General features: G+C 41.7%; 35 non-coding genes across 35 annotated transcripts; all 35 read left to right on the plus strand.

The window, feature by feature from the left end:
- The first annotated feature begins 229 nt into the window (after positions 1-229).
- trnam-cau lies at positions 230-302 on the plus strand. The gene has a single exon. It is a non-coding gene; the product is annotated as a tRNA-Met (tRNA).
- Positions 303-815: 513 nt separating this feature from the next.
- On the plus strand, positions 816-888 carry trnam-cau. The gene has a single exon. It is a non-coding gene; the product is annotated as a tRNA-Met (tRNA).
- A 422-nt stretch (positions 889-1310) lies between these two features.
- trnam-cau lies at positions 1311-1383 on the plus strand. The gene has a single exon. It is a non-coding gene; the product is annotated as a tRNA-Met (tRNA).
- A 664-nt stretch (positions 1384-2047) lies between these two features.
- Positions 2048-2120, plus strand: trnam-cau. The gene has a single exon. It is a non-coding gene; the product is annotated as a tRNA-Met (tRNA).
- A 179-nt stretch (positions 2121-2299) lies between these two features.
- trnam-cau lies at positions 2300-2372 on the plus strand. The gene has a single exon. It is a non-coding gene; the product is annotated as a tRNA-Met (tRNA).
- Positions 2373-3042: 670 nt separating this feature from the next.
- trnam-cau lies at positions 3043-3115 on the plus strand. Its single transcript has one exon. It is a non-coding gene; the product is annotated as a tRNA-Met (tRNA).
- A 179-nt stretch (positions 3116-3294) lies between these two features.
- On the plus strand, positions 3295-3367 carry trnam-cau. The gene has a single exon. It is a non-coding gene; the product is annotated as a tRNA-Met (tRNA).
- Positions 3368-4040: 673 nt separating this feature from the next.
- trnam-cau lies at positions 4041-4113 on the plus strand. The gene has a single exon. It is a non-coding gene; the product is annotated as a tRNA-Met (tRNA).
- Positions 4114-4787: 674 nt separating this feature from the next.
- Positions 4788-4860, plus strand: trnam-cau. Its single transcript has one exon. It is a non-coding gene; the product is annotated as a tRNA-Met (tRNA).
- A 423-nt stretch (positions 4861-5283) lies between these two features.
- Positions 5284-5356, plus strand: trnam-cau. Its single transcript has one exon. It is a non-coding gene; the product is annotated as a tRNA-Met (tRNA).
- A 180-nt stretch (positions 5357-5536) lies between these two features.
- On the plus strand, positions 5537-5609 carry trnat-cgu. The gene has a single exon. It is a non-coding gene; the product is annotated as a tRNA-Thr (tRNA).
- A 361-nt stretch (positions 5610-5970) lies between these two features.
- Positions 5971-6046, plus strand: trnat-cgu. The gene has a single exon. It is a non-coding gene; the product is annotated as a tRNA-Thr (tRNA).
- Positions 6047-6962: 916 nt separating this feature from the next.
- Positions 6963-7035, plus strand: trnam-cau. Its single transcript has one exon. It is a non-coding gene; the product is annotated as a tRNA-Met (tRNA).
- A 179-nt stretch (positions 7036-7214) lies between these two features.
- trnam-cau lies at positions 7215-7287 on the plus strand. Its single transcript has one exon. It is a non-coding gene; the product is annotated as a tRNA-Met (tRNA).
- Positions 7288-7458: 171 nt separating this feature from the next.
- On the plus strand, positions 7459-7531 carry trnam-cau. Its single transcript has one exon. It is a non-coding gene; the product is annotated as a tRNA-Met (tRNA).
- Positions 7532-8450: 919 nt separating this feature from the next.
- On the plus strand, positions 8451-8523 carry trnam-cau. Its single transcript has one exon. It is a non-coding gene; the product is annotated as a tRNA-Met (tRNA).
- A 669-nt stretch (positions 8524-9192) lies between these two features.
- trnam-cau lies at positions 9193-9265 on the plus strand. The gene has a single exon. It is a non-coding gene; the product is annotated as a tRNA-Met (tRNA).
- Positions 9266-9689: 424 nt separating this feature from the next.
- trnam-cau lies at positions 9690-9762 on the plus strand. Its single transcript has one exon. It is a non-coding gene; the product is annotated as a tRNA-Met (tRNA).
- Positions 9763-10186: 424 nt separating this feature from the next.
- trnam-cau lies at positions 10187-10259 on the plus strand. The gene has a single exon. It is a non-coding gene; the product is annotated as a tRNA-Met (tRNA).
- Positions 10260-10438: 179 nt separating this feature from the next.
- On the plus strand, positions 10439-10511 carry trnat-cgu. The gene has a single exon. It is a non-coding gene; the product is annotated as a tRNA-Thr (tRNA).
- A 360-nt stretch (positions 10512-10871) lies between these two features.
- Positions 10872-10947, plus strand: trnat-cgu. The gene has a single exon. It is a non-coding gene; the product is annotated as a tRNA-Thr (tRNA).
- Positions 10948-11115: 168 nt separating this feature from the next.
- trnam-cau lies at positions 11116-11188 on the plus strand. Its single transcript has one exon. It is a non-coding gene; the product is annotated as a tRNA-Met (tRNA).
- A 1116-nt stretch (positions 11189-12304) lies between these two features.
- Positions 12305-12377, plus strand: trnat-cgu. Its single transcript has one exon. It is a non-coding gene; the product is annotated as a tRNA-Thr (tRNA).
- Positions 12378-12799: 422 nt separating this feature from the next.
- Positions 12800-12872, plus strand: trnat-cgu. The gene has a single exon. It is a non-coding gene; the product is annotated as a tRNA-Met (tRNA).
- Positions 12873-13294: 422 nt separating this feature from the next.
- trnam-cau lies at positions 13295-13367 on the plus strand. Its single transcript has one exon. It is a non-coding gene; the product is annotated as a tRNA-Met (tRNA).
- Positions 13368-13790: 423 nt separating this feature from the next.
- trnam-cau lies at positions 13791-13863 on the plus strand. The gene has a single exon. It is a non-coding gene; the product is annotated as a tRNA-Met (tRNA).
- Positions 13864-14780: 917 nt separating this feature from the next.
- On the plus strand, positions 14781-14853 carry trnam-cau. The gene has a single exon. It is a non-coding gene; the product is annotated as a tRNA-Thr (tRNA).
- Positions 14854-15528: 675 nt separating this feature from the next.
- trnat-cgu lies at positions 15529-15601 on the plus strand. Its single transcript has one exon. It is a non-coding gene; the product is annotated as a tRNA-Thr (tRNA).
- Positions 15602-18015: 2414 nt separating this feature from the next.
- Positions 18016-18088, plus strand: trnam-cau. The gene has a single exon. It is a non-coding gene; the product is annotated as a tRNA-Met (tRNA).
- Positions 18089-18521: 433 nt separating this feature from the next.
- Positions 18522-18594, plus strand: trnam-cau. Its single transcript has one exon. It is a non-coding gene; the product is annotated as a tRNA-Met (tRNA).
- Positions 18595-19323: 729 nt separating this feature from the next.
- Positions 19324-19396, plus strand: trnam-cau. The gene has a single exon. It is a non-coding gene; the product is annotated as a tRNA-Met (tRNA).
- Positions 19397-19765: 369 nt separating this feature from the next.
- On the plus strand, positions 19766-19838 carry trnam-cau. The gene has a single exon. It is a non-coding gene; the product is annotated as a tRNA-Met (tRNA).
- A 117-nt stretch (positions 19839-19955) lies between these two features.
- trnam-cau lies at positions 19956-20028 on the plus strand. The gene has a single exon. It is a non-coding gene; the product is annotated as a tRNA-Met (tRNA).
- A 169-nt stretch (positions 20029-20197) lies between these two features.
- trnam-cau lies at positions 20198-20270 on the plus strand. Its single transcript has one exon. It is a non-coding gene; the product is annotated as a tRNA-Met (tRNA).
- A 900-nt stretch (positions 20271-21170) lies between these two features.
- trnam-cau lies at positions 21171-21243 on the plus strand. The gene has a single exon. It is a non-coding gene; the product is annotated as a tRNA-Met (tRNA).
- The last annotated feature ends 3549 nt before the right edge of the window (positions 21244-24792 follow it).

Here is a 24792-nt window from a genome sequence, read left to right on the forward strand (position 1 = left end):
GCGTCAGTCTCATAATCTGAAGGTCGTGAGTTTGATCCTCACACGGGGCAGTAGATTTTTTTAAATGAAGGTGCTGGCTGAAGATGAAAACCAGGTATCAATGTTCATTTCTCTGGGACTTTGGAAATTCAGACAATACGGGTCTTTTTGGCACAGTGGATACCACTTCAGTGACATTATCTGAAGATTGTTATCAATATTTTTGTATCTTGACTTTTGGTCATAATGTGCCTCGTTGGCGCAGTAGGTAGCGCGTCAGTCTCATAATCTGAAGGTCGTGAGTTCGATCCTCACACGGGGCAGCAGAGTTCTTAAAATGAAGGAGTTGGCTGAAGATGACAACCATGTATAAATATTTATTTCTTTGGATATTCAGACAATACATTCATTTTTGGGACAGCGGATACCATTTCAGTGACACTATCTGAAGATCTTTATCCAAAAAAAAATCTCTTGACCTTTGGCATTTATGTGCCTAGTTGGCGCAGTAGGTAGCGCGTCAGTCTGAAGGTCGTGAGTTCGATCCTCACACGGGGCAGCAGATTTTTAAAAATGAAGGTGTTGGCTGAAGATGAAAACCAGGTATCAATGTTCATTTCTCTGGGACTTTGGATATTCAGACAATACGTGTCTTTTTGGGACAGTTGATACCGCATCAATAAAGGAGTTGGCTGAATATGACAACCATGTATAAATATTTATTTCTTAGGATAATCAGACAATACATTCATTTTTGGGACAGCGGATACCATTTCAGTGACATTATCTGAAGATCTTTATCCAAAAAAAAATCTCTTGACCTTTGGCATTTATGTGCCTCGTTGGCGCAGTAGGTAGCGCGTCAGTCTCATAATCTGAAGGTTGTGAGTTCGATCCTCACACGGGGCAGCAGTATTTTAATAATGAAGGTGCTGTCTGAAGATGAAAACCAGGTATCAATGTTCATTTCTCTGGGACTTTGGATATTCAGACAATACGTGTCTTTTTGGCACAGTGGATACCACTTCAGTGACATTATCTGAAGATTGTTATCAATATTTTTGTATCTTGACTATTGGTAATATTGTGCCTCGTTGGTGCAGTAGGTAGCGCGTCAGTCTCATAATCTGAAGGTCGTGAGTTCGATCCTCACACGGGGCAGCAGAATTCTTAAAATGAAGGAGTTGGCTGAAGATGACAACCATGTATAAATATTTATTTCTTTGGATATTCAGACAATACCTCATTTTTGGGACAGCGGATACCACTTCAGTGACATTATCTGAAGATCTTTATAAAAAAAAATGTCTCTTGACTTTTTGCATTTATGTGCCTCGTTGGCGCAGTAGGTAGCGCGTCAGTCTCATAATCTGAAGGTCGTGAGTTCGATCCTCACACGGGGCAGGAGATTTTTAAAAATGAAGGTGCTGGCTCAAGATGAAAACCAGGTATCAATGTTCATTTCTCTGGGACTTTGGATATTCAGACAATACGGGTCTTTTTGGCACAGTGGATACCACTTCAGTGACATTATCTGAAGATTGTTATCAATATTTTTTTATCTTGACTTTTGGTCATTATGTGCCTCGTTGGCGCAGTAGGTACCGCGTCAGTCTCATAATCTGAAGGTCGTGAGTTCGATCCTCACACGGGGCAGCAGAGTTCTTAAAATGAAGGAGTTGGCTGAAGATGACAACCATGTATAAATATTTATTTCTTTGGATATTCAGACAATACCTTCATTTTTGGGACAGCGGATACCACTTCAGTGACATTATCTGAAGATCTTTATAAAAAAAAATGTCTCTTGACGTTTTGCATGTATATGCCTCGTTGGCGCAGTAGGTAGCGCGTCAGTCTGAAGGTCGTGAGTTCGATCCTCACACGGGGCAGCAGATTTTTAAAAATGAAGGTGCTGGCTGAAGATGAAAACCAGGTATCAATGTTCATTTCTCTGGGACTTTGGATATTCAGACAATACGGGTCTTTTTGGGACAGTGGATACACATCAGTGACATTATCTGAAGATTGTTATCAATATTTGTATCTTGACTTTTGGTCATTATGTGCCTCGTTGGCGCAGTAGGTAGCGCGTCAGTCTCATAATCTGAAGGTCGTGAGTTCGATCCTCACACGGGGCAGCAGATTTTTAAAAATGAAGGTGCTGGCTGAAGATGAAAACCAGGTATCAATGTTCATTTCTCTGGGACTTTGGATATTCAGACAATACGGGTCTTTTTGGCACAGTGGATACCACATCAGTGACATTATCTGAAGATTGTTATCAATATTTTTGTATCTTGACTTTTGGTCATTATGTGCCTCGTTGGCGCAGTAGGTAGCGCGTCAGTCTCATAATCTGAAGGTCGTGAGTTCGATCCTCACACGGGGCAGCAGAGTTCTTAAAATGAAGGAGCTGGCTGAAGATGACAACCATGTATAAATGTTCATTTCGGGACTTTGGATATTCAGACAATACCTTCATTTTTGGGACAGCGGATACCACTTCAGTGACATTATCTGAAGATTGTTATCAATATTTTTTTATCTTGACTTTTGGTCATTATGTGCCTCGTTGGCGCAGTAGGTAGAGCGTCAGTCTCATAATCTGAAGGTCGTGAGTTCGATCCTCACACGGGGCAGCAGAGTTCTTAAAATGAAGGAGTTGGCTGAAGATGACAACCATGTATAAATATTTATTTCTTTGGATATTCAGACAATACCTTCATTTTTGGGACAGCGGATACCACTTCAGTGACATTATCTGAAGATCTTTATTTTTTAAAAATTATCTTGACCTTTGGCATGTATGTGCCTCGTTGGCGCAGTAGGAACCGCGTCAGTCTCATAATCTGAAGGTCGTGAGTTCGATCCTCACACGGGGCAGCAGATTTTTAAAAATGAAGGTGCTGGCTGAAGATGAAAACCAGGTATCAATGTTCATTTCTCTGGGACTTTGGATATTCAGACAATATGGGTCTTTTTGGCACAGTGGATACCACTTCAGTGACATTATCTGAAGATCTTTATCAAAAAAATGTCTCTTGACTTTTGCATGTATGTGCCTCGTTGGCGCAGTAGGTAGCGCGTCAGTCTCATAATCTGAAGGTCGTGAGTTCGATCCTCACACGGGGCAGCAGAGTTCTTAAAATGAAGGTGTTGGCTGAAGATGACAACCATGTATAAATATTTATTTCTCTGGGACTTTGGATATTCAGACAATACCGTCATTTTTGGGACAGTGGATACCACTTCAGTGACATTATCTGAAGATTGTTATCAAAAAATTTGTATCTTGACATTTGGTCATTTTGTGCCTCGTTGGCGCAGTAGGTAGCGCGTCAGTCTCATAATCTGAAGGTCGTGAGTTCGATCCTCACACGGGGCAGCAGATTTTTAAAATGAAGGTGCTGGCTCAAGATGAAAACCAGGTATCAATGTTCATTTCTCTGGGACTTTGGATATTCAGACAATACGTGTCTTTTTGGCACAGTGGATACCACTTCAGTGACATTATCTGAAGATCGTTATCAAAAAAAATGTCTCTTGACTTTTTGCATTTATGTGCCTCGTTGGCGCAGTAGGTAGTGCGTCAGTCTCATAATCTGAAGGTCGTGAGTTCGATCCTCACACGGGGCTGTAGAGTTCTTAAAATGAAGGTGTTGGCTCAAGATGTAAACCAGGGATCAATGTTCATTTTTCTGGGACTTTGGATATTCAGACAATACAGGTCTTTTTGGCACAGTGGATACCACTTCAGTGACATTATCTGAAGATTGTTATCAATATTTTTTTATCTTGACTTTTGGTCATTATGTGCCTCGTTGGCGCAGTAGGTACCGCGTCAGTCTCATAATCTGAAGGTCGTGAGTTCGATCCACACACGGGGCAGCAGAGTTCTTAAAATGAAGTAGTTGGCTGAAGATGACAACCACGTATAAATATTTATTTCTTTGGATATTCAGACAATACCTTCATTTTTGGGACAGCGGATACCACTTCAGTGACATTATCTGAAGATTGTTATCAAAAAAAAGTCTCTTGACTTTTGGCATGTATGTGCCTCGTTGGCGCAGTAGGTAGCGCGTCAGTCTCATAATCTGAAGGTCGTGAGTTCGATCCTCACACGGGGCAGCTGATTTTTAAAAATGAAGTTGCTGGCTCAAGATGAAAACCAGGTATCAATGTTCATTTCCCTGGGACTTTGGATATTCAGACAATACGGGTCTTTTTGGCACAGTGGATACCACTTCAGTGACATTATCTGAAGATTGTTATCAATATTTTTTTATCTTGACTTTCCGTCATTATGTGCCTCGTTGGCACAGTAGGTAGAGCGTCAGTCTCATAATCTGAAGGTCGTGAGTTCGATCCTCACACGGGGCAGCAGATTTTAAAAAATGAAGGTGCTGGCTGAAGATGAAAACCAGTTATCAATGTTCATTTCTCTGGGACTTTGGATATTCAGACAATACGTGTCTTTTTGGCACAGTGGATACCACTTCAGTGACATTATCTGAAGATTGTTATCAATATTTTTGTATCTTGACTTTTGGTCATTATGTGCCTTGTTGGCGCAGTAGGTAGCGCGTCAGTCTCATAATCTGAAGGTTGTGAGTTCGATCCTCAAACGGGGCAGCAGAGTTCTTAAAATGAAGGAGTTGGCTGAAGATGACAACCATGAGTAAATATTTACTTCTTTGTATATTCAGACAATACCTTCATTTTTGGGACAGCGGATACCACTTCAGTGACATTATCTGAAGATCTTTATCAAAAAAATGTCTCTTGACCTTTGGCATGTATGTGCCTCGTTGGCGCAGTAGGTAGCGCGTCAGTCTCATAATCTGAAGGTCGTGAGTTCGATCCTCACACGGGGCAGTAGATTTTTAAAATGAAGGTGCTGGCTGAAGATGAAAACCAGCTATCAATGTTCATTTCTCTGTGACTTTGGATATTCAGACAATACAGGTCTTTTTGGCACAGTGGATACCACTTCAGTGACATTATCTGAAGATTGTTATCAATATTTTTTTATCTTGACTTTTGGTCATTATGTGCCTCGTTGGCACAGTAGGTAGAGCGTCAGTCTCATAATCTGAAGGTCGTGAGTTCGATCCTCACACGGGGCAGCAGAGTTCTTAAAATGAAGGAGTTGGCTGAAGATGACAACCATGTATAAATATTTATTTCTTTGGATATATCAGACAATACCTTCATTTTTGGGACAGCGGATACAACTTCAGTGACATTATCTGAAGATCTTTATATAAAAAAAAGTCTCTTGACTTTTTGCATTTATGTGCCTCGTTGGCGCAGTAGGTAGCGCGTCAGTCTCATAATCTGAAGGTCGTGAGTTCGATCCTCACATGGGGCAGCAGATTTTTAAAAATGAAGGTGCTGGCTGAAGATGAAAACCAGTTATCAATGTTCATTTTTTCTGGGACTTTGGAAATTCAGACAATACGGGTCTTTTTGGCACAGTGGATACCACTTCAGTGACATTATCTGAAGATTGTTATCAATATTTTTTTATCTTGACTTTCCGTCATTATGTGCCTCGTTGGCGCAGTAGTTAGCGCGTCAGTCTCGTAATCTGAAGGTCGTGAGTTCGATCCTCACACGGGGCAGCAGAGTTCTTAAAATGAAGGAGTTGGCTGAAGATGACAACCATGTATAAATATTTATTTCTTTGGATATTCAGACAATACCTTCATTTTTGGGACAGCGGATACCACTTCAGTGACATTATCTGAAGATCTTTATCGAAAAAATGTTTATCTTGACCTTTGGCATGTATGTGCCTCGTTGGCGCAGTAGGTACCGCGTCAGTCTCATAATCTGAAGGTCGTGAGTTCGATCCTCACACGGGGCAGCAGATTTTAAATATGAAGGTGCTGGCTGAAGATGAAAACCAGTTATCAATGTTCATTTCTCTGGGACTTTGGATATTCAGACAATACGTGTCTTTTTGGGACAGTTGATTTATGTGCCTCGTTGGTGCAGTAGGTAGCGCGTCAGTCTCGTAATCTGAAGGTCGTGAGTTCGATCCTCACAATGGGCGGCAGAGTTCTTAAAATGAAGGAGTTGGCTGAAGATGACAACCATGTATAAATATTTATTTCTTTGGATATTCAGACAATACCTTCATTTTTGGGACAGCGGAAACCACTTCAGTGACATTATCTGAAGATCTTTATAAAAAAAAATGTATCTTGACTTTTGGCATGTATGTGCCTCGCTGGCGCAGTAGGTAGCGCGTCAGTCTCATAATCTGAAGGTCGTGAGTTCGATCCTCACACGGGGCAGCAGAGTTCTTAAAATGCAGGACTTGGCTGAAGATGAAAACCAGGTATCAATGTTCATTTCTCTGGGACTTTGGATATTCAGACAATATGGGTCTTTTTGGCACAGTGGATACCACTTCAGTGACATTATCTGAAGATTGTTATCAATATTTTTTTATCTTGACTATTGGTCATAATGTGCCTCGTTGGCGCAGAAGGTAGCGCGTCAGTCTCATAATCTGAAGGTCGTGAGTTCGATCCTCACACGGGGCAGCAGAGTTCTTAAAATGAAGGAGTTGGCTGAAGATGACAACCATGTATAAATATTTATTTCTTTGGATATTCAGACAATACCTTCATTTTTGGGACAGCGGATACCACTTCAGTGACATTATCTGAAGATCTTTAATTTAAAAAAATTATCTTGACCTTTGAAATGTATGTGCCTCGTTGGCGCAGTAGGAAGCGCGTCAGTCTCATAATCTGAAGGTCGTGAGTTCGATCTTCACACAGGGCAGCAGATTTTTTAAAATGAAGGTGCTGGCTGAAGATGAAAACCAGGTATCAATGTTCATTTCTCTGGGACTTTGGATATTCAGACAATACGGGTCTTTTTGGCACAGTGGATACCACATCAGTGACATTATCTGAAGATTGTTATCAATATTTTTGTATCTTGACTTTTGGTCATTATGTGCCTCGTTGGCGCAGTAGGTAGCGCGTCAGTCTCATAATCTGAAGGTCGTGAGTTCGATCCTCACACGGGGCAGCAGATTTTTAAAAATGAAGGTGCTGGCTGAAGATGAAAACCAGGTATCAATGTTCATTTCTCTGGGACTTTGGATATTCAGACAATACGGGTCTTTTTGGCACAGTGGATACCACATCAGTGACATTATCTGAAGATTGTTATCAATATTTTTGTATCTTGACTTTTGGTCATTATGTGCCTCGTTGGCGCAGTAGGTAGCGCGTCAGTCTCATAATCTGAAGGTCGTGAGTTCGATCCTCACACGGGGCAGCAGAGTTCTTAAAATGAAGGAGTTGGCTGAAGATGACAACCATGTATAAATATTTATTTCTTTGGATATTCAGACAATACCTTCATTTTTGGGACAGCGGATACCACTTCAGTGACATTATCTGAAGATCTTTATTTTTAAAAAATTATCTTGACCTTTGGCATGTATGTGCCTCGTTGGCGCAGTAGGTAGCGCGTCAGTCTCATAATCTGAAGGTCGTGAGTTCGATCCTCACACGGGGCAGCAGATTTTTAAAAATGAAGGTGCTGGCTGAAGATGAAAACCAGGTATCAATGTTCATTTCTCTGGGACTTTGGATATTCAGACAATATGGGTCTTTTTGGGACAGCGGATACCACTTCAGTGACATTATCTGAAGATCTTTATCAAAAAAAATGTCTCTTGACTTTTGGCATGTATGTGCCTCGTTGGCGCAGAAGGTAGCGCGTCAGTCTCATAATCTGAAGGTCGTGAGTTCGATCCTCACACGGGGCAGCAGATTTTTAAAAATGAAGGTGCTGGCTGAAGATGAAAACCAGATATCAATGTTAATTTCTCTTGGACTTTGGATATTCAGACAATACGGTTATTATTGGCACAGTGGATACCACTTCAGTGACATTATCTGAAGATTGTTATCAATATTTTTGTATCTTGACTATTGGTCATTTTGTGCCTCGTTGGCGCAGAAGGTAGCGTGTCAGTCTCATAATCTGAAGGTCGTGAGTTCGATCCTCACACGGGGCAGCAGAGTTCTTAAAATGAAGGAGTTGGCTGAAGATGACAACCATGTATAAATATTTATTTCTTTGGATATTCAGACAATACCTTCATTTTTGGGACAGCGGATACCACTTCAGTGACATTATCTGAAGATCTTTCTTTTTAAAAAATTCTCTTGACCTTTGGCATGTATGTGCCTCGTTGGCGCAGTAGGTAGCGCGTCAGTCTCATAATCTGAAGGTCGTGAGTTTGATCCTCACACGGGGCAGCAGAGTTCCTAAAATGAAGGAGTTGGCTGAAGATGACAACCATGTATAGATATTTATTTATTTGGATATTCAGACAATACCTTCATTTTTGGGACAGAGGATACCACTTCAGTGACATTATCTGAAGATCTTTATAAAAAAAAATGTCTCTTGACATTTGGTCATTATGTGCCTCGTTGGCGCAGTAGGTAGCGCGTCAGTCTCATAATCTGAAGGTCGTGAGTTCGATCCTCACACGGGGCAGCAGATTTTTTAAAATGAAGGTGCTGGCTGAAGATGAAAACCAGGTATCAATGTTCATTTCTCTGGGACTTTGGATATTCAGACAATACGTGTCTTTTTGGCACAGTGGATACCACTTCAGTGACATTATCTGAAGATCGTTATAAAAAAAAATGTCTCTTGACTTTTTGCATTTATGTTTCTCGTTGGCGCAGTAGGTAGTGCGTCAGTCTCATAATCTGAAGGTCGTGAGTTCGATCCTCACACGGGGCTGTAGAGTTCTTAAAATGAAGGTGCTGGCTGAAGATGTAAACCAGGGATCAATGTAAATTTTTCTGGGACTTTGGATATTCAGACAATACAGGTCTTTTTGGCACAGTGGATACCACTTCAGTGACATTATCTGAAGATTGTTATCAATATTTTTTTATCTTGACTTTTGGCATGTATGTGCCTCGTTGGCACAGTAGGTACCGCGTCAGTCTCATAATCTGAAGGTCGTGAGTTCGATCCACACACGGGGCAGCAGAGTTCTTAAAATGAAGTAGTTGGCTGAAGATGACAACCACGTATAAATATTTATTTCTTTGGATATTCAGACAATACCTTCATTTTTGGGACAGCGGATACCACTTCAGTGACATTATCTGAAAATTGTTATCAATATTATCTTGACTTTCGGCATTATGTGCCTCGTTGGCGCAGTAGGTAGCGCGTCAGTCTCATAATCTGAAGGTCGTGAGTTCGATCCTCACACGGGGCAGCAGATTTTTAAAAATGAAGGTGCTGGCTGAAGATGAAAACCAGTTATCAATGTTCATTTCTCTGGGACTTTGGATATTCAGACAATACGTGTCTTTTTTTGCACAGTGGATACCACTTCAGTGACATTATCTGAAGATTGTTATCAATATTTTTGTATCTTGACTTTTGGTCATTATGTGCCTCGTTGCCGCAGTAGGTAGCGCGTCAGTCTCATAATCTGAAGGTCGTGAGTTCGATCCTCAAACGGGGCAGCAGAGTTCTTAAAATGAAGGAGTTGGCTGAAGATGACAACCATGAGTAAATATTTACTTCTTTGTATATTCAGACAATACCTTCATTTTTGGGACAGCGGATACCACTTCAGTGACATTATCTGAAGATCTTTATCAAAAAAAATGTCTCTTGACTTTTGGCATTTATGTGCCTCGTTGGCGCAGTAGGTAGCGCGTCAGTCTCATAATCTGAAGGTCGTGAGTTCGATCCTCACACGGGGCAGTAGATTTTTTAAAATGAAGGTGCTGGCTGAAGATGAAAACCAGGTATCAATGTTCATTTCTCTGGGACTTTGGATATTCAGACAATACGGGTCTTTTTGGCACAGTGGATACCACTTCAGTGACATTATCTGAAGATTGTTATCAATATTTTTTTATCTTGACTTTTGGTCATTATGTGCCTCGTTGGCACAGTAGGTAGAGCGTCAGTCTCATAATCTGAAGGTCGTGAGTTCGATCCTCACACGGGGCAGCAGAGTTCATAAAATGAAGGAGTTGGCTGAAGATGACAACCATGTATAAATATTTATTTCTTTGGATATATCAGACAATACCTTCATTTTTGGGACAGCGGATACAACTTCAGTGACATTATCTGAAGATCTTTATATAAAAAAAAGTCTCTTGACTTTTTGCATTTATGAGCCTCGTTGGCGCAGTAGGTAGCGCGTCAGTCTCATAATCTGAAGGTCGTGAGTTCGATCCTCACATGGGGCAGCAGATTTTTAAAAATGAAGGTGCTGGCTGAAGATGAAAACCAGGTATCAATGTTCATTTCTCTGGGACTTTGGATATTCAGACAATACGGGTCTTTTTGGCACAGTGGATACCACTTCAGTGACATTATCTGAAGATTGTTATCAATATTTTTTTATCTTGACTTTCCGTCATTATGTGCCTCGTTGGCGCAGTAGTTAGCGCGTCAGTCTCGTAATCTGAAGGTCGTGAGTTCGATCCTCACACGGGGCAGCAGAGTTCTTAAAATGAAGGAGTTGGCTGAAGATGACAACCATGTATAAATATTTATTTCTTTGGATATTCAGACAATACCTTCATTTTTGGGACAGCGGATACCACTTCAGTGACATTATCTGAAGATCTTTATCGAAAAATGTTTATCTTGACCTTTGGCATGTATGTGCCTCTTTGGCGCAGTAGGTAGCGCGTCAGTCTCATAATCTGAAGGTCGTGAATTCGATCCTCACACGGGGCAGCAGATTTTTAAAATGAAGGTGCTGGCTGAAGATGAAAACCAGTTATCAATGTTCATTTCTCTGGGACTTTGGATATTCAGACAATACGTGTCTTTTTGGGACAGTTGATTTATGTGCCTCGATGGCGCAGTAGTTAGCGCGTCAGTCTCGTAATCTGAAGGTCGTGAGTTCGATCCTCACAATGGGCGGCAGAGTTCTTAAAATGAAGGAGTTGGCTGAAGATGACAACCATGTATAAATATTTATTTCTTTGGATATTCAGACAATACCTTCATTTTTGGGACAGCGGATACCACTTCAGTGACATTATCTGAAGATCTTTATAAAAAAAAATGTCTCTTGACTTTTGGCATGTATGTGCCTCGTTGGCGCAGTAGGTAGCGCGTCAGTCTCATAATCTGAAGGTCGTGAGTTCGATCCTCACACGGGGCAGCAGAGTTCTTAAAATGAAGGACTTGGCTGAAGATGAAAACCAGGTATCAATGTTCATTTCTCTGGGACTTTGGATATTCAGACAATATGGGTCTTTTTGGCACAGTGGATACCATTTCAGTGACATTATCTGAAGATTGTTATCAATATTTTTTTATCTTGACTATTGGTCATAATCTGCCTCGTTGGCACAGAAGGTAGCGTGTCAGTCTCATAATCTGAAGGTCGTGAGTTCGATCCTCACACGGGGCAGCAGAGTTCTTAAAATGAAGGAGTTGGCTGAAGATGACAACCATGTATAAATATTTATTTCTTTGGATATTCAGACAATACCTTCATTTTTGGGACAGCGGATACCACTTCAGTGACATTATCTGAAGATCTTTAATTTTAAAAAATTATCTTGACCTTTGATATGTATGTGCCTCGTTGGCGCAGTAGGAAGCGCGTCAGTCTCATAATCTGAAGGTCGTGAGTTCGATCTTCACACAGGGCAGCAGATTTTTTAAAATGAAGGTGCTGGCTGAAGATGAAAACCAGGTATCAATGTTCATTTCTCTGGGACTTTGGATATTCAGACGATATGGGTCTTTTTGGCACAGTGGATACCATTTCAGTGACATTATCTGAAGATCTTTATAAAAAAAAATGTCTCTTGACTTTTGGCATGTATGTGCCTTGCTGGCGCAGTAGGTAGCGCGTCAGTCTCATAATCTGAAGGTCGTGAGTTCAATCCTCACACGGGGCAGCAGAGTTCTTAAAATGAAGGACTTGGCTGAAGATGAAAACCAGATATCAATGATAATTTCTCTGGGACTTTGGATATTCAGACAATATGTGTCTTTTTGGGACAGTTGATACCACATCAGTGTCATAACCTGAAGATTTTTATCAATAGTTTGTCCTGTTGAATAGTGGTTGTTATGTGCCTCGTTGGAGCAGTAGTTAGCGTGGCAGTCTCATAATCTGAAGGTCGTGAGTTCGATCCTCACACGGGGCAGCAGATTTTTAAAATGAAGGTGCTGGCTGAAGATGAAAACCAGGTATCAATGTTCATTTCTCTGGGACTTTGGATATTCAGACAATACGAGTCTTTTTGGGACAGTTGATTTATGTGCCTCGATGGCGCAGTAGTTAGCGCGTCAGTCTCGTAATCTGAAGGTCGTGAGTTCGATCCTCACACGGGGCGGCAGAGTTCTTAAAATGAAGGAGTTGGCTGAAGATGACAACCATGTATAAATATTTATTTCTTTGGATATTCAGACAATACCTTCATTTTTGGGACAGCGGAAACCACTTCAGTGACATTATCTGAAGATCTTTATCAAAAAAATGTATCTTGACCTTCGGCATGTATGTGCCTCGTTGGCGCAGTAGGTAGCGCGTCAGTCTCATAATCTGAAGGTGCTGAGTTCGATCCTCACACGGGGCAGCAGATTTTTTTAAATGAAGGTGCTGGCTGAAGATGAAAACCAGGTATCAATGTTCATTTCTCTGGGACTTTGGATATTCAGACAATATGGGTCTTTTTGGCACAGTGGATACCATTTCAGTGACATTATCTGAAGATCTTTATAAAAAAAAATGTCTCTTGACTTTTGGCATGTATGTGCCTCGTTGGCGCAGTAGGTAGCGCGTCAGTCTCATAATCTGAAGGTCGTGAGTTCGATCCTCACACGGGGCAGCAGAGTTCTTAAAATGAAGGAGTTGGCTGAAGATGAAAACCAGATATCAATGATAATTTCTCTGGGACTTTGGATGTTCAGACAATATGTGTCTTTTTGGGACAGTTGATACCACATCAGTGTCATAACCTGAAGGTTGTTATCAATAGTTTGTCCTGTTGAATATTGGTCATTATGTGCCTCGTTGGAGCAGTAGTTAGCGTGGCAGTCTCATAATCTGAAGGTCGTGAGTTCGATCCTCACACGGGGCAGCAGATTTTTAAAATGAAGGAGTTGGCTGAAGATGACAACCATGTATAAATATTTATTTCTTTGGATATTCAGACAATACCTTCATTTTTGGGACAGCGGATACCACTTCAGTGACATTATCTGAAGATCTTTATCGAAAAATGTTTATCTTGACCTTTGGCATGTATGTGCCTCGTTGGCGCAGTAGGTAGCGCGTCAGTCTCATAATCTGAAGGTCGTGAGTTCGATCCTCACACGGGGCAGCAGATTTTTTAAAATGAAGGTGCTGGCTGAAGATGAAAACCAGGTATCAATGTTCATTTCTCTGGGACTTTGGATATTCAGACAATACGGGTCTTTTTGGCACAGTGGATACCACTTCAGTGACATTATCTGAAGATTGTTATCAATATTTTTGTATCTTGACTTTTGGTCATTAAGTGCCTCGTTGGCACAGTAGGTACCGCGTCAGTCTCATAATCTGAAGGTCGTGAGTTCGATCCTCACACGGGGCAGCAGAGTTCTTAAAATGAAGGAGTTGGCTGAAGATGACAACCATGTATAAATATTTATTTCTTTGGATATTCAGACAATACCTTCATTTTTGGGACAGCGGATACCACTTCAGTGACATTATCTGAAGATCTTTATCGAAAAATGTTTATCTTGACCTTTGGCATGTATGTGCCTCGTTGGCGCAGTAGGTAGCGCGTCAGTCTCATAATCTGAAGGTCGTGAGTTCGATCCTCACACGGGGCAGCAGATTTTTAAAATGAAGGTGCTGGCTGAAGATGAAAACCAGGTATCAATGTTCATTTCTCTGGGACTTTGGATATTCAGACAATATGTGTCTTTTTGGGACAGTTGATACCACATCAGTGTCAAAACCTGAAGATTTTTATCAATAGTTTGTCCTATTGAATAGTGGTTGTTATGTGCCTCGTTGGAGCAGTAGTTAGCGTGGCAGTCTCATAATCTGAAGGTCGTGAGTTCGATCCTCACACGGGGCAGCAGAGTTCTTAAAATGAAGGAGTTGGCTGAAGATGACAACCATGTATAAATATTTATTTCTTTGGATATTCAGACAATACCTTCATTTTTGGGACAGCGGATACCACTTCAGTGACATTATCTGAAGATCTTTATTTAAAAAAAATGTCTCTTGACTTTTGCATGTATGTGCCTCGTTGGCGCAGTAGGTAGCGCGTCAGTCGCATAATCTGAAGGTCGTGAGTTCGATCCTCACATGGGGCAGCAGATTTAAAAAATGAAGGTGTTGGCTGAAGATGAAAACCAGTTATCAATGTTCATTTCTCTGGGACTTTGGATATTCAGACAATACGGGTCTTTTTGGCACAGTGGATACCACTTCAGTGACATTATCTGAAGATTGTTATCAATATTTTTGTATCTTGACTTTTGGTCATTATGTGCCTCGTTGGCACAGTAGGTACCGCGTCAGTCTCATAATCTGAAGGTCGTGAGTTCGATCCTCACACGGGGCAGCAGAGTTCTTAAAATGAAGGAGTTGGCTGAAGATGACAACCATGTATAAATATTTATTTCTTTGGATATTGAGACAATACCTTCATTTTTGGGACAGCGGATACCACTTCAGTGACATTATCTGAAGATCTTTATAAAAAAAAATGTCTCTTGACGTATGGCATGTATCTGCCTCGTTGGCGCAGTAGGTAGCGCGTCAGTCTCGTAATCTGAAGGTCGTGAGTTCGATCCTCACACGGGGCAGCAGATTTTTTTAAATGACGGTGATGGCTGAAGATGAAAACCAGGTATCAATGTTCATTTCTCTGGGACTTTGGATATTCAGACAATACGGGTCTTTTTGGCACAGTGGATACCACTTCAGTGACATTATCTGAAGATTGTTATCAATATTTTTGTATCTTGACTTTTGGTCATTAAGTGCCTCGTTGGCACAGTAGGTACCGCGTCAGTCTCATAATCTGAAGGTCGTGAGTTCGATCCTCACACGGGGCAGCAGAATTCTTAAAATGAAGGAGTTGGCTGAAGATGACAACCATGTATAAATATTTATTTCTTTGGATATTCAGACAATACCTTCATTTTTGGGACAGCGGATACCACTTCAGTGACATTATCTGAAGATCTTTATTTAAAAAAATGTCTCTTGACGTATGGCATGTATCTGCCTCGTTGGCGCAGTAGGTAGCGCGTCAGTCTCATAATCTGAAGGTCTTGAGTTCGATCCTCACACGGGGCAGCAGATTTTTAAAAATGACGGTGCTGGCTGAAGATGAAAACCAGGTATCAATGTTCATTTCTCTGGGACATTGGATATTCAGACAATACGGGTCTTTTTGGCACAGTGGATAGCACTTCAGTGACATTATCTGAAGATTGTTATCAATATTTTTGTATCTTGACTTTTGGTCATTATGTGCCTCGTTGGCGCAGGAGGTACCGCGTCAGTCTCGTAATCTGAAGGTCGTGAGTTCGATCCTCACACGGGGCAGCAGAGTTCTTGAAATGAAGGATTTGGCTGAAGATGACAACCATGAATAAATATTTATTTCTTTGGATATTCAGACAATACCTTCATTTTTGGGACAGCGGATACCACTTCAGTGACATTATCTGAAGATCTTTATCAAAAAAAATTCTCTTGACTTTTGGCATTGATGTGCCTAGTTGGCGCAGTAGGTAGCGCGTCAGTCTCATAATCTGAAGGTCGTGAGTTCGATCCTCACACGGGGCAGCAGATTTTTTTAAATGACGGTGATGGCTGAAGATGAAAACCAGGTATCAATGTTCATTTCTCTGGGACTTTGGATATTCAGACAATACGGGTCTTTTTGGCACAGTGGATACCACTTCAGTGACATTATCTGAAGATTGTTATCAATATTTTTGTATCTTGACTTTTGGTCATTAAGTGCCTCGTTGGCACAGTAGGTACTGCGTCAGTCTCATAATCTGAAGGTCGTGAGTTCGATTCTCACACGGGGCAGCAGAGTTCTTAAAATGAAGGAGTTGGCTGAAGATGACAACCATGTATAAATATTTATTTCTTTGGATATTCAGACAATACCTTCATTTTTGGGACAGCGGATACCACTTCAGTGACATTATCTGAAGATCTTTATTTAAAAAAATGTCTCTTGACGTATGGCATGTATCTGCCTCGTTGGCGCAGTAGGTAGCGTGTCAGTCTCATAATCTGAAGGTCGTGAGTTCAATCCTCACACGGGGCGGCAGATTTTTGAAAATGAAGGTGCTGGCTGAAGATGAAAACCAGGTATCAATGTTCATTTCTCTGGGACTTTGGATATTCAGACAGTATGGGTCTTCTTGGCACAGCGGATACCACTTCAGTGACATTATCTGAAGATCTTTATCAAAAAAAATGTCTCTTGACTTTTGGCATGTATGTGCCTTGTTGGCGAAGTAGGTAGCGCGTCAGTCTCATAGTCTGAAGGTCGTGAGTTCAATCCTCACACGGGGCAGCAGAGTTCTTAAAATGAAGGTGCTGGCTGAAGATGAAAACCAGGTATCAATGTTCATTTCTCTGGGACTTTGGATATTCAGACAATACAGGTTTTCTTGGCACAGTGGATACCACTTCAGTGACATTATCTGAAGATTGTTATCAATATTTTTGTAACTTGACTTTTGGTCATTATGTGCCTCGTTGGTGAAGTAGGTAGTGCGTCAGTCTCATAATCTGAAGGTTGTGAGTTCGAATCTCACACGGGGCAGCAGATTTTTAAAAATGAAGGTGTTGGCTGAAGATGAAAACCAGGTCTCAATTTTCATTTCTCTGCGACTTTGGATATTCAGACAATATGGGTCTTTTTGGCACAGTGGATACCATTTCAGTGACATTATCTGAAGATTGTTATCAATATTTTTGTATCTTGACTTTTGGTCATTTTGTGCCTTGTTGGCACAGAAGGTAGCGCGTCAGTCTCATAATCTGAAGGTCGTGAGTTCGATCCTCACACGGGGCAGCAGAGTTCTTAAAATGAAGGAGTTGGCTGAAGATGACAACCATGTATAAATATTTATTTCTTTGGATATTCAGACAATACCTTCATTTTTGGGACAGCGGATACCACTTCAGTGACATTATCTGAAGATCTTTATCCCAAAACAAATCTCTTGACCTTTGGCATGTATGTGCCTCGTTGGCGCAGTAGGTAGCGCGTCAGTCTCATAATCTGAAGGTCGTGAGTTCGATCCTCACACGGTGCAGCAGATTTTTTTAAATGAAGGTGCTGGCTGAAGATGAAAACCAGGTATCAATGTTCATTTCTCTGGGACTTTGGATATTCAGACAATATGGGTCGTTTTGGCACAGTGGATACCATTTCAGTGACATTATCTGAAGATTGTTATCAATATTTTTTTATCTTGACTATTGGTCATAATGTGCCTCGTTGGCGCAGTAGGTAGTGCGTCAGTCTCATAATCTGAAGGTCGTGAGTTCGATCCTCACAAGGGGCAGCAGAGTTCTTAAAATGAAGGAGTTGGCTGAAGATGACAACCATGTATAAATATTTATTTCTTTGTATATTCAGACAATACCTTCATTTTTGGGACAGCGGATACCACTTCAGTGACATTATCTGAAGATCTTTATAAAAAAAAATGTCTCTTGATGTTTGGCATGTATGTGCCTCGTTGGCGCAGTAGGTAGTGCGTCAGTCTCATAATCTGAAGGTCGTGAGTTCGATCCTCACACGGGGCAGCAGATTTTTAAAAATGAAGGTGCTGGCTGAAGATGAAAACCAGGTATCAATGTTCTTTTCTCTGGGACTTTGGATATTCAGACAATACAGGTATTTTTGGCACAGTGGATACCACTTCAGTGACATTATCTGAAGATTGTTATCAATATTTTTGTATCTTGACTATTGGTCATTTTGTGCCTCGTTGGCGCAGTAGGTAGCGCGTCAGTCTCATAATCTGAAGGTCGTGAGTTCGATCCTCACACGGGGCAGCAGAGTTCTTAAAATGAAGGTGCTGGCTGAAGATGAAAACCAGGTGTCAATGTTCATTTCTCTGGGACTTTGGATATTCAGACAAAATGGGTCTTTTTGGCACAGTGGATACCATTTCAGTGACATTATCTGAAGATCTTTATCAAAAAAAAATGTCTCTTGACTTTTGGCATGTATGTGCCTCGTTGGCGCAGAAGGTAGCGCGTCAGTCTCATAATCTGAAGGTCGTGAGTTCGATCCTCACACGGGGCAGCAAAGTTCTTAAAATGAAGGTGCTGGCTGAAGATGAAAACCAGGTGTCAATGTTCATTTCTCTGGGACTTTGGATATTCAGACAAAATGGGTCTTTTTGGCACAGTGGATACCATTTCAGTGACATTATCTGAAGATCTTTATCAAAAAAAAATGTCTCTTGACTTTTGGCATGTATGTGCCTCGTTGGCGCAGTAGGTAGCGCGTCAGTCTCATAATCTGAAGGTCGTGAGTTCGATCCTCACACGGGGCAGTAGAGTTCTTAAAATGAAGGAGTTGGCTGAAGATGACAACCATGTATAAATATTTATTTCTTTGGATATTCAGACAATACCTTCATTTTTGGGACAGCGGATACCACTTCAGTGACATTATCCGAAGATCTTTATCCCAAAAAAAATCTCTTGACGTTTGGCATGTATGTGCCTCGTTGGCGCAGTAGGTAGCGCGTCAGTCTCATAATCTGAAGGTTGTGAGTTCGATCTTCACACGGGGCAGCAGATTTTTAAAAATGAAGGTGCTGGCTGAAGATGAAAACCAGGTATCAATGTTCATTTTTCTGGGACTTTGGATATTCAGACAATACGGGTCTTTTTGGCACAGTGGATACCATTTCAGTGACATTATCTGAAGATTGTTATCAATATTTTTGTATCTTGACTATTGGTCATTTTGTGCCTCGTTGGCACAGAAGGTAGCGCGTCAGTCTCATAATCTGAAGGTCATGAGTTCGATCCTCACACGGGGCAGCAGAGTTCTTAAAATGAAGGAGTTGGCTGAAGATGACAACCATGTATAAATATTTATTTCTTTGTATATTCAGACAATACCTTCATTTTTGGGACAGCGGATACCACTTCAGTGACATTATCTGAAGAAATTCTGACAATACGGGTCTTCTTGGCACAGTGGATACCACTTCAGTGACATTATCTGAAGATTGTTATCAATATTTTTGTATCTTGACTTTTGGTCATTATCTGCCTCGTTGGCGCAGTAGGTAGCGCGTCAGTCTCATAATCTGAAGGTCGTGAGTTCGATCCTCACACGGGGCAGCAGATTTTTAAAAATGAAGGTGCTGGCTGAAGATGAAAACCAGGTATCAATGTTCTTTTCTCTGGGACTTTGGATATTCAGACAATACAGGTATTTTTGGCACAGTGGATACCACTTCAGTGACATTATCTGAAGATTGTTATCAATATTTTTGTATCTTGACTATTGGTCATTTTGTGCCTTGTTGGCGCAGAAGGTAGCGCGTCAGTCTCATAATCTGAAGGTCGTGAGTTCGATCCTCACACGGGGCAGCAGCTTTTTAAAAATGAATGTGCTGGCTGAAGATGAAAACCAGGTATCAATGATAATTTCTCTGGGAGTTTGGATATTAAGACAATACGTGTCTTTTTGGGACAGTTGATGAATGTGCCTCGTTGGCGCAGTAGGTAGCGCGTCAGTCTCATAATCTGAAGGTCGTGAGTTCGATCCTCACACGGGGCAGCAGATTTTTTAAAATGAAGGTGCTGGCTCAAGATGAAAACCAGGTATCAATGTTCATTTCTCTGTGACTTTGGATATTCAGACAATACGTGTCTTTTTGGGACAGTTGATTTATGTGCCTCGTTGGCGCAGTGGGTAGCGCGTCTGTCTCATAATCTGAAGGTCGTGAGTTCGATCCTCACACGGGGCAGCAGAGCTCTTAACATGAAGGAGTTGGCTGAAGATGACAACCATGTATAAATATTTATTTTTTTGGATATTCAGACAATACATATTTTTGGGACAGTGGATACCATTTCAGTGACATTATCTGAAGATCTTTATTTAAAAAAAAGTATCTTGACTTTTGGCATGTATGTGCCTCGTTGGCGCAGTAGGTAGCGCGTCAGTCTCATAATCTGAAGGTCGTGAGTTCGATCCTCACACGGGGCAGCAGATTTAAAAAAATATGAAGGTGCTGGCTGAAGATGAAAACCAGGTATCAATGTTCATTTCTCTGGGACTTTGGATATTCAGACAATACAGGTATTTTTGGCACAGTGGATACCATTTCAGTGACTTTATCTGAAGATTGTTATCAATATTTTTTTATCTTGACTATTGGTCATAATGTGCCTCGTTGGCGCAGAAGGTAGCGCGTCAGTCTCATAATCTGAAGGTCGTGAGTTCGATCCTCACACGGGGCAGCAGAGTTCTTAACATGAAGGAGTTGGCTGAAGATGAAAACCAGGTATCAATGTTCATTTCTCTGGGACTTTGGATATTCAGACAATACGTGTCGTTTTGCCACAGTGGATACCACTTCAGTGACATTATCTGAAGATTGTTATCAATATTTGTTTATCTTGACTTTTTGTCATGATGTGCCTCGTTGGCGCATAATCTGAAGGTCGTGAGTTCGATCCTCACACGGGGCAGCAGAGTTCTGAAAATGAAGGCGTTGGCTGAAGATGACAACCATGTATAAATATTTATTTCTTTGGATATTCAGACAATACGTGTCTTTTTGGGACAGTGGATACCACTTCAGTGACATTATCTGAAGATCGTTATAAAAAAAAATGTCTCTTGACTTCTGGCGTTTATGTTCCTCGTTGGCGCAGTAGGTAGCGCGTCAGTCTCATAATCTGAAGGTCGTGAGTTCGATCCTCACACGGGGCAGCAGAGTTCTTAAAATGAAGGAGTTTGCTGAAGATGACAACCATGTATAAATATTTATTTCTTTGGATATTCAGACAATACCTTCATTTTTGGGACAGCGGATACCACTTCAGTGACATTATCTGAAGATCTTTATTTAAAAAAAATTATCTTGACCTTTGGCATGTATGTGCCTCGTTGGCGCAGTAGGTAGCGCGTCAGTCTCATAATCTGAAGGTCGTGAGTTCGATCCTCACACGGGGCAGCAGGTTTTAAAAAATTAAGGTGTTGGCTGAAGATGAAAACCAGGTATCAATGTTCATTTCTCTGGGACTTTGGATATTCAGACAATACGTGATTTTTTGGGACAGTTGATACCGCATCAATAAAGGAGTTGGCTGAATATGACAACCATGTACAAATATTTATTTATTTGGATATTCAGACAATATGGGTCTTTTTGGCACAAGTGGATACCACTTCAGTGACATTATCTGAAGATTGTTATCAATATTTTTTTATCTTGACTTTTGGCATGTATGTGCCTCGTTGGCGCAGTAGGTAGCGCGTCAGTCTCATAATCTGAAGGTCGTGAGTTCGATCCTCACACTGAGTTTTTTTTTTTTCCCGTTTCTATTATGAACATTTCATTCTACAGTAAAATGGAAGACTTTCGTGGATTATGTCTATCTTTTTCTGAAATCAGAAGTTTTGTTGTCTGCTGTTTGACGGGAATATATCAGTGCATTAGGCTACATCACGTTAGTACAGTTGGCTAACAACTTCGCTAGCTACTTAAAGTAACAGCTGTGTTTTGTCAAAATCGATTGTAACATCATCATCATCATCAAAACAGTCTAACGTCAGCCATACTTGGCTTAAATCATAAAGTGTGTTTTCCTGGTAATGTAAAAGTCGCACCCAGCTAGCTAACGTTAGATACTTTGAAATTACTTAAACGTTACTGTGGCTATCAAGCAGTTGATATTGAATAAACATGCACTTGTGTGTCTGTGTGTGTGTCTGTGTGTGTGTGTGTCTGTGTGTGTGTGTCTGTGTCTGTGTCTCTGTGTGTGTGTGTGTGTGTGTGTGTGTGTGAGAGGTGTGTGTGTGTGTGTCTCTGTGTGTGTGTGTGTGTGTGTCTCTGTGTGTGTGTGTGTGTGTGTGAGAGGTGTGTGTGTGTGTGTGTGTGTGTGTGTGTGTGTGTGTGTGTGTGTGTGTGTGTGTATGTGTTGTTTATGTGCAAGCTAAGATATTAGGTAAAGATTAGACAACATTCATTTAATGTTCCATCTATACAGGCCATAAGACTGTTGAAAAGCTGTCCACCTGCACCTTAAGAGACTATACAGGCCATAAGACTGTTGAAAAGCTGTCCACCTGCACCTTAAGAGACTATACAGGCCATAAGACTGTTGAAAAGCTGTCCACCTGCACCTTAAGAGACTATACAGGCCATAAGACTGTTGAAAAGCTGTCCACCTGCATCTTAAGAGACTATTTCCCCTGACTCTCCGTAACAGTATTGCTTCCGTCCCTCTCCTTGCCCCAACCTGGGCTCGAGTCAGGGACCCTCTGAACACATCGACCACTTGTCACCCACAAAGCATCGTTACCCGTCGCTCCACAAAGCATCGTTACCCGTCGCTCCACAAAGCATCGTTACCCGTCGCTCCACAAAGCATCGTTACCCGTCGCTCCACAAAGCATCGTTACCCGTCGCTCCACAAAGCATCGTTACCCGTCGCTCCACAAAGCATCGTTACCCGTCGCTCCACAAAGCATCGTTACCCGTCGCTCCACAAAGCATCGTTACCCGTCGCTCCACAAAGCATCGTTACCCGTCGCTCCACAAAGCATCGTTACCCGTCGCTCCACAAGGCATCGTTACCCGTCGCTCCACAAGGCATCGTTACCCGTCGCTCCACAAGGCATCGTTACCCGTCGCTCCACAAGGCATCGTTACCCGTCGCTCCACAAAGCATCGTTACCCGTCGCTCCACAAAGCATCGTTACCCGTCGCTCCACAAAGCATCGTTACCCGTCGCTCCACAAAGCATCGTTACCCGTCGCTCCACAAAGCATCGTTACCCGTCGCTCCACAAAGCATCGTTACCCGTCGCTCCACAAAGCATCGTTACCCGTCGCTCCACAAAGCATCGTTACCCGTCGCTCCACAAAGCATCGTTACCCGTCGCTCCACAAAGCATCGTTACCCGTCGCTCCACAAAGCATCGTTACCCGTCGCTCCACAAAGCATCGTTACCCGTCGCTCCACAAAGCATCGTTACCCGTCGCTCCACAAAGCATCGTTACCCGTCGCTCCACAAAGCATCGTTACCCGTCGCTCCACAAAGCATCGTTACCCGTCGCTCCACAAAGCATCGTTACCCGTCGCTCCACAATGCATCGTTACCCGTCGCTCCACAAAGCATCGTTACCCGTCGCTCCACAAAGCATCGTTACCCGTCGCTCCACAAAGCATCGTTACCCGTCGCTCCACAAAGCATCGTTACCCGTCGCTCCACAAAGCATCGTTACCCGTCGCTCCACAAAGCATCGTTACCCGTCGCTCCACAAAGCATCGTTACCCGTCGCTCCACAAAGCATCGTTACCCATTGCTCCACAAAGCATCGTTACCCATCGCTCCACAAAAGCCACGGCCCCTTGCACACGAGTACACACTTTCACTCACTGCCATAACTGCTGCTATAATTGTGGACTATTGATTTGTACTGCTCACTTCATCTACTTGTTGACATAGCACGTTTCATAGTACATATCGTTACTGCTAGTTTGACTCCTACTTTTAGACCTTTAAATATTTGTTCACCACTTGCCTTGTGTTTTTGGTGTTGTTATTTTCATATTACACTGTTGAGAGGTATCCCAATAATGAACTAAAGGAACCTAACGTTACTCCTTAGTCCAAGGACCTTAAATGTTCTTTTTAAAGTGTGAATTGGCTCTGGCAGCCAAAAACAGTCAAATACTCCATTCTAAAACGTGAATCGATTCTCAATTCCAGGAACGGGTTCTAGAAACATAAATCACATCAAAATCATTTCAAATGCAAAATACACTTACTGTACACTGTTTTAACACAGTTGCAGCCAACCATATTTTTTTAGTGACGACATGTTTGTGGCGCCAGTCTTCCGTTTAACACACAGGTGTTAGGAGACGCAGAAAGCTTTTTAACACAGGTTGTCAACTCTGTCTTCAGTCTGTTTTCTGTAAACGCGCTGTAACATGGAGAGACGGCCGTGTGGGAACACTGACCCTATAAAAGGTGTGTATCATTTTAAACTTTAGTTAAAAAAAAAAAAAATCTCGCTGATATGAAAGATTAGGTCTTTTTGCTTCCAAAACCGTACCTTGAAGCGACGCATGTTAATGTTTTGACCAAGCGTCGGGGGCTCTTAACAAAACTCCCCTGTACAGAAGACGCCTTCGTCCAACGACTCTTATGTGTAATGCAATGGAACCGAGAGTCACGATCAACAGCTATCTCAGGAGAAGCAAAGAGTTGGAATACAAAAACTAAATGTACAGTGAGCTCCAAAAGTATTGGGATAGTGACATGTTTGGTTGTTCTGGTTCTGTACTCCAGCACTTTGGATTTGAAATGATACAATGATTATGGAGGTTAAAGTGCAGACTGTCAGCTTTAATTTGAGGGTATTTTCATACACATCGGGCGAATCGTTTAGAAATTACAGCACTTTTTGTACTTAATCCCCCCAAAAAAGTGGTGGAGATGAACTTCTATGTGTATTAAAGTAGTCAAAAAGGTATCTGGTGTTCCCCTCC

The sequence above is a fragment of the Coregonus clupeaformis genome, unplaced genomic scaffold (genome assembly GCF_020615455.1).
Source record: "Coregonus clupeaformis isolate EN_2021a unplaced genomic scaffold, ASM2061545v1 scaf1833, whole genome shotgun sequence".
Classification (NCBI taxonomy): domain Eukaryota; kingdom Metazoa; phylum Chordata; class Actinopteri; order Salmoniformes; family Salmonidae; genus Coregonus; species Coregonus clupeaformis.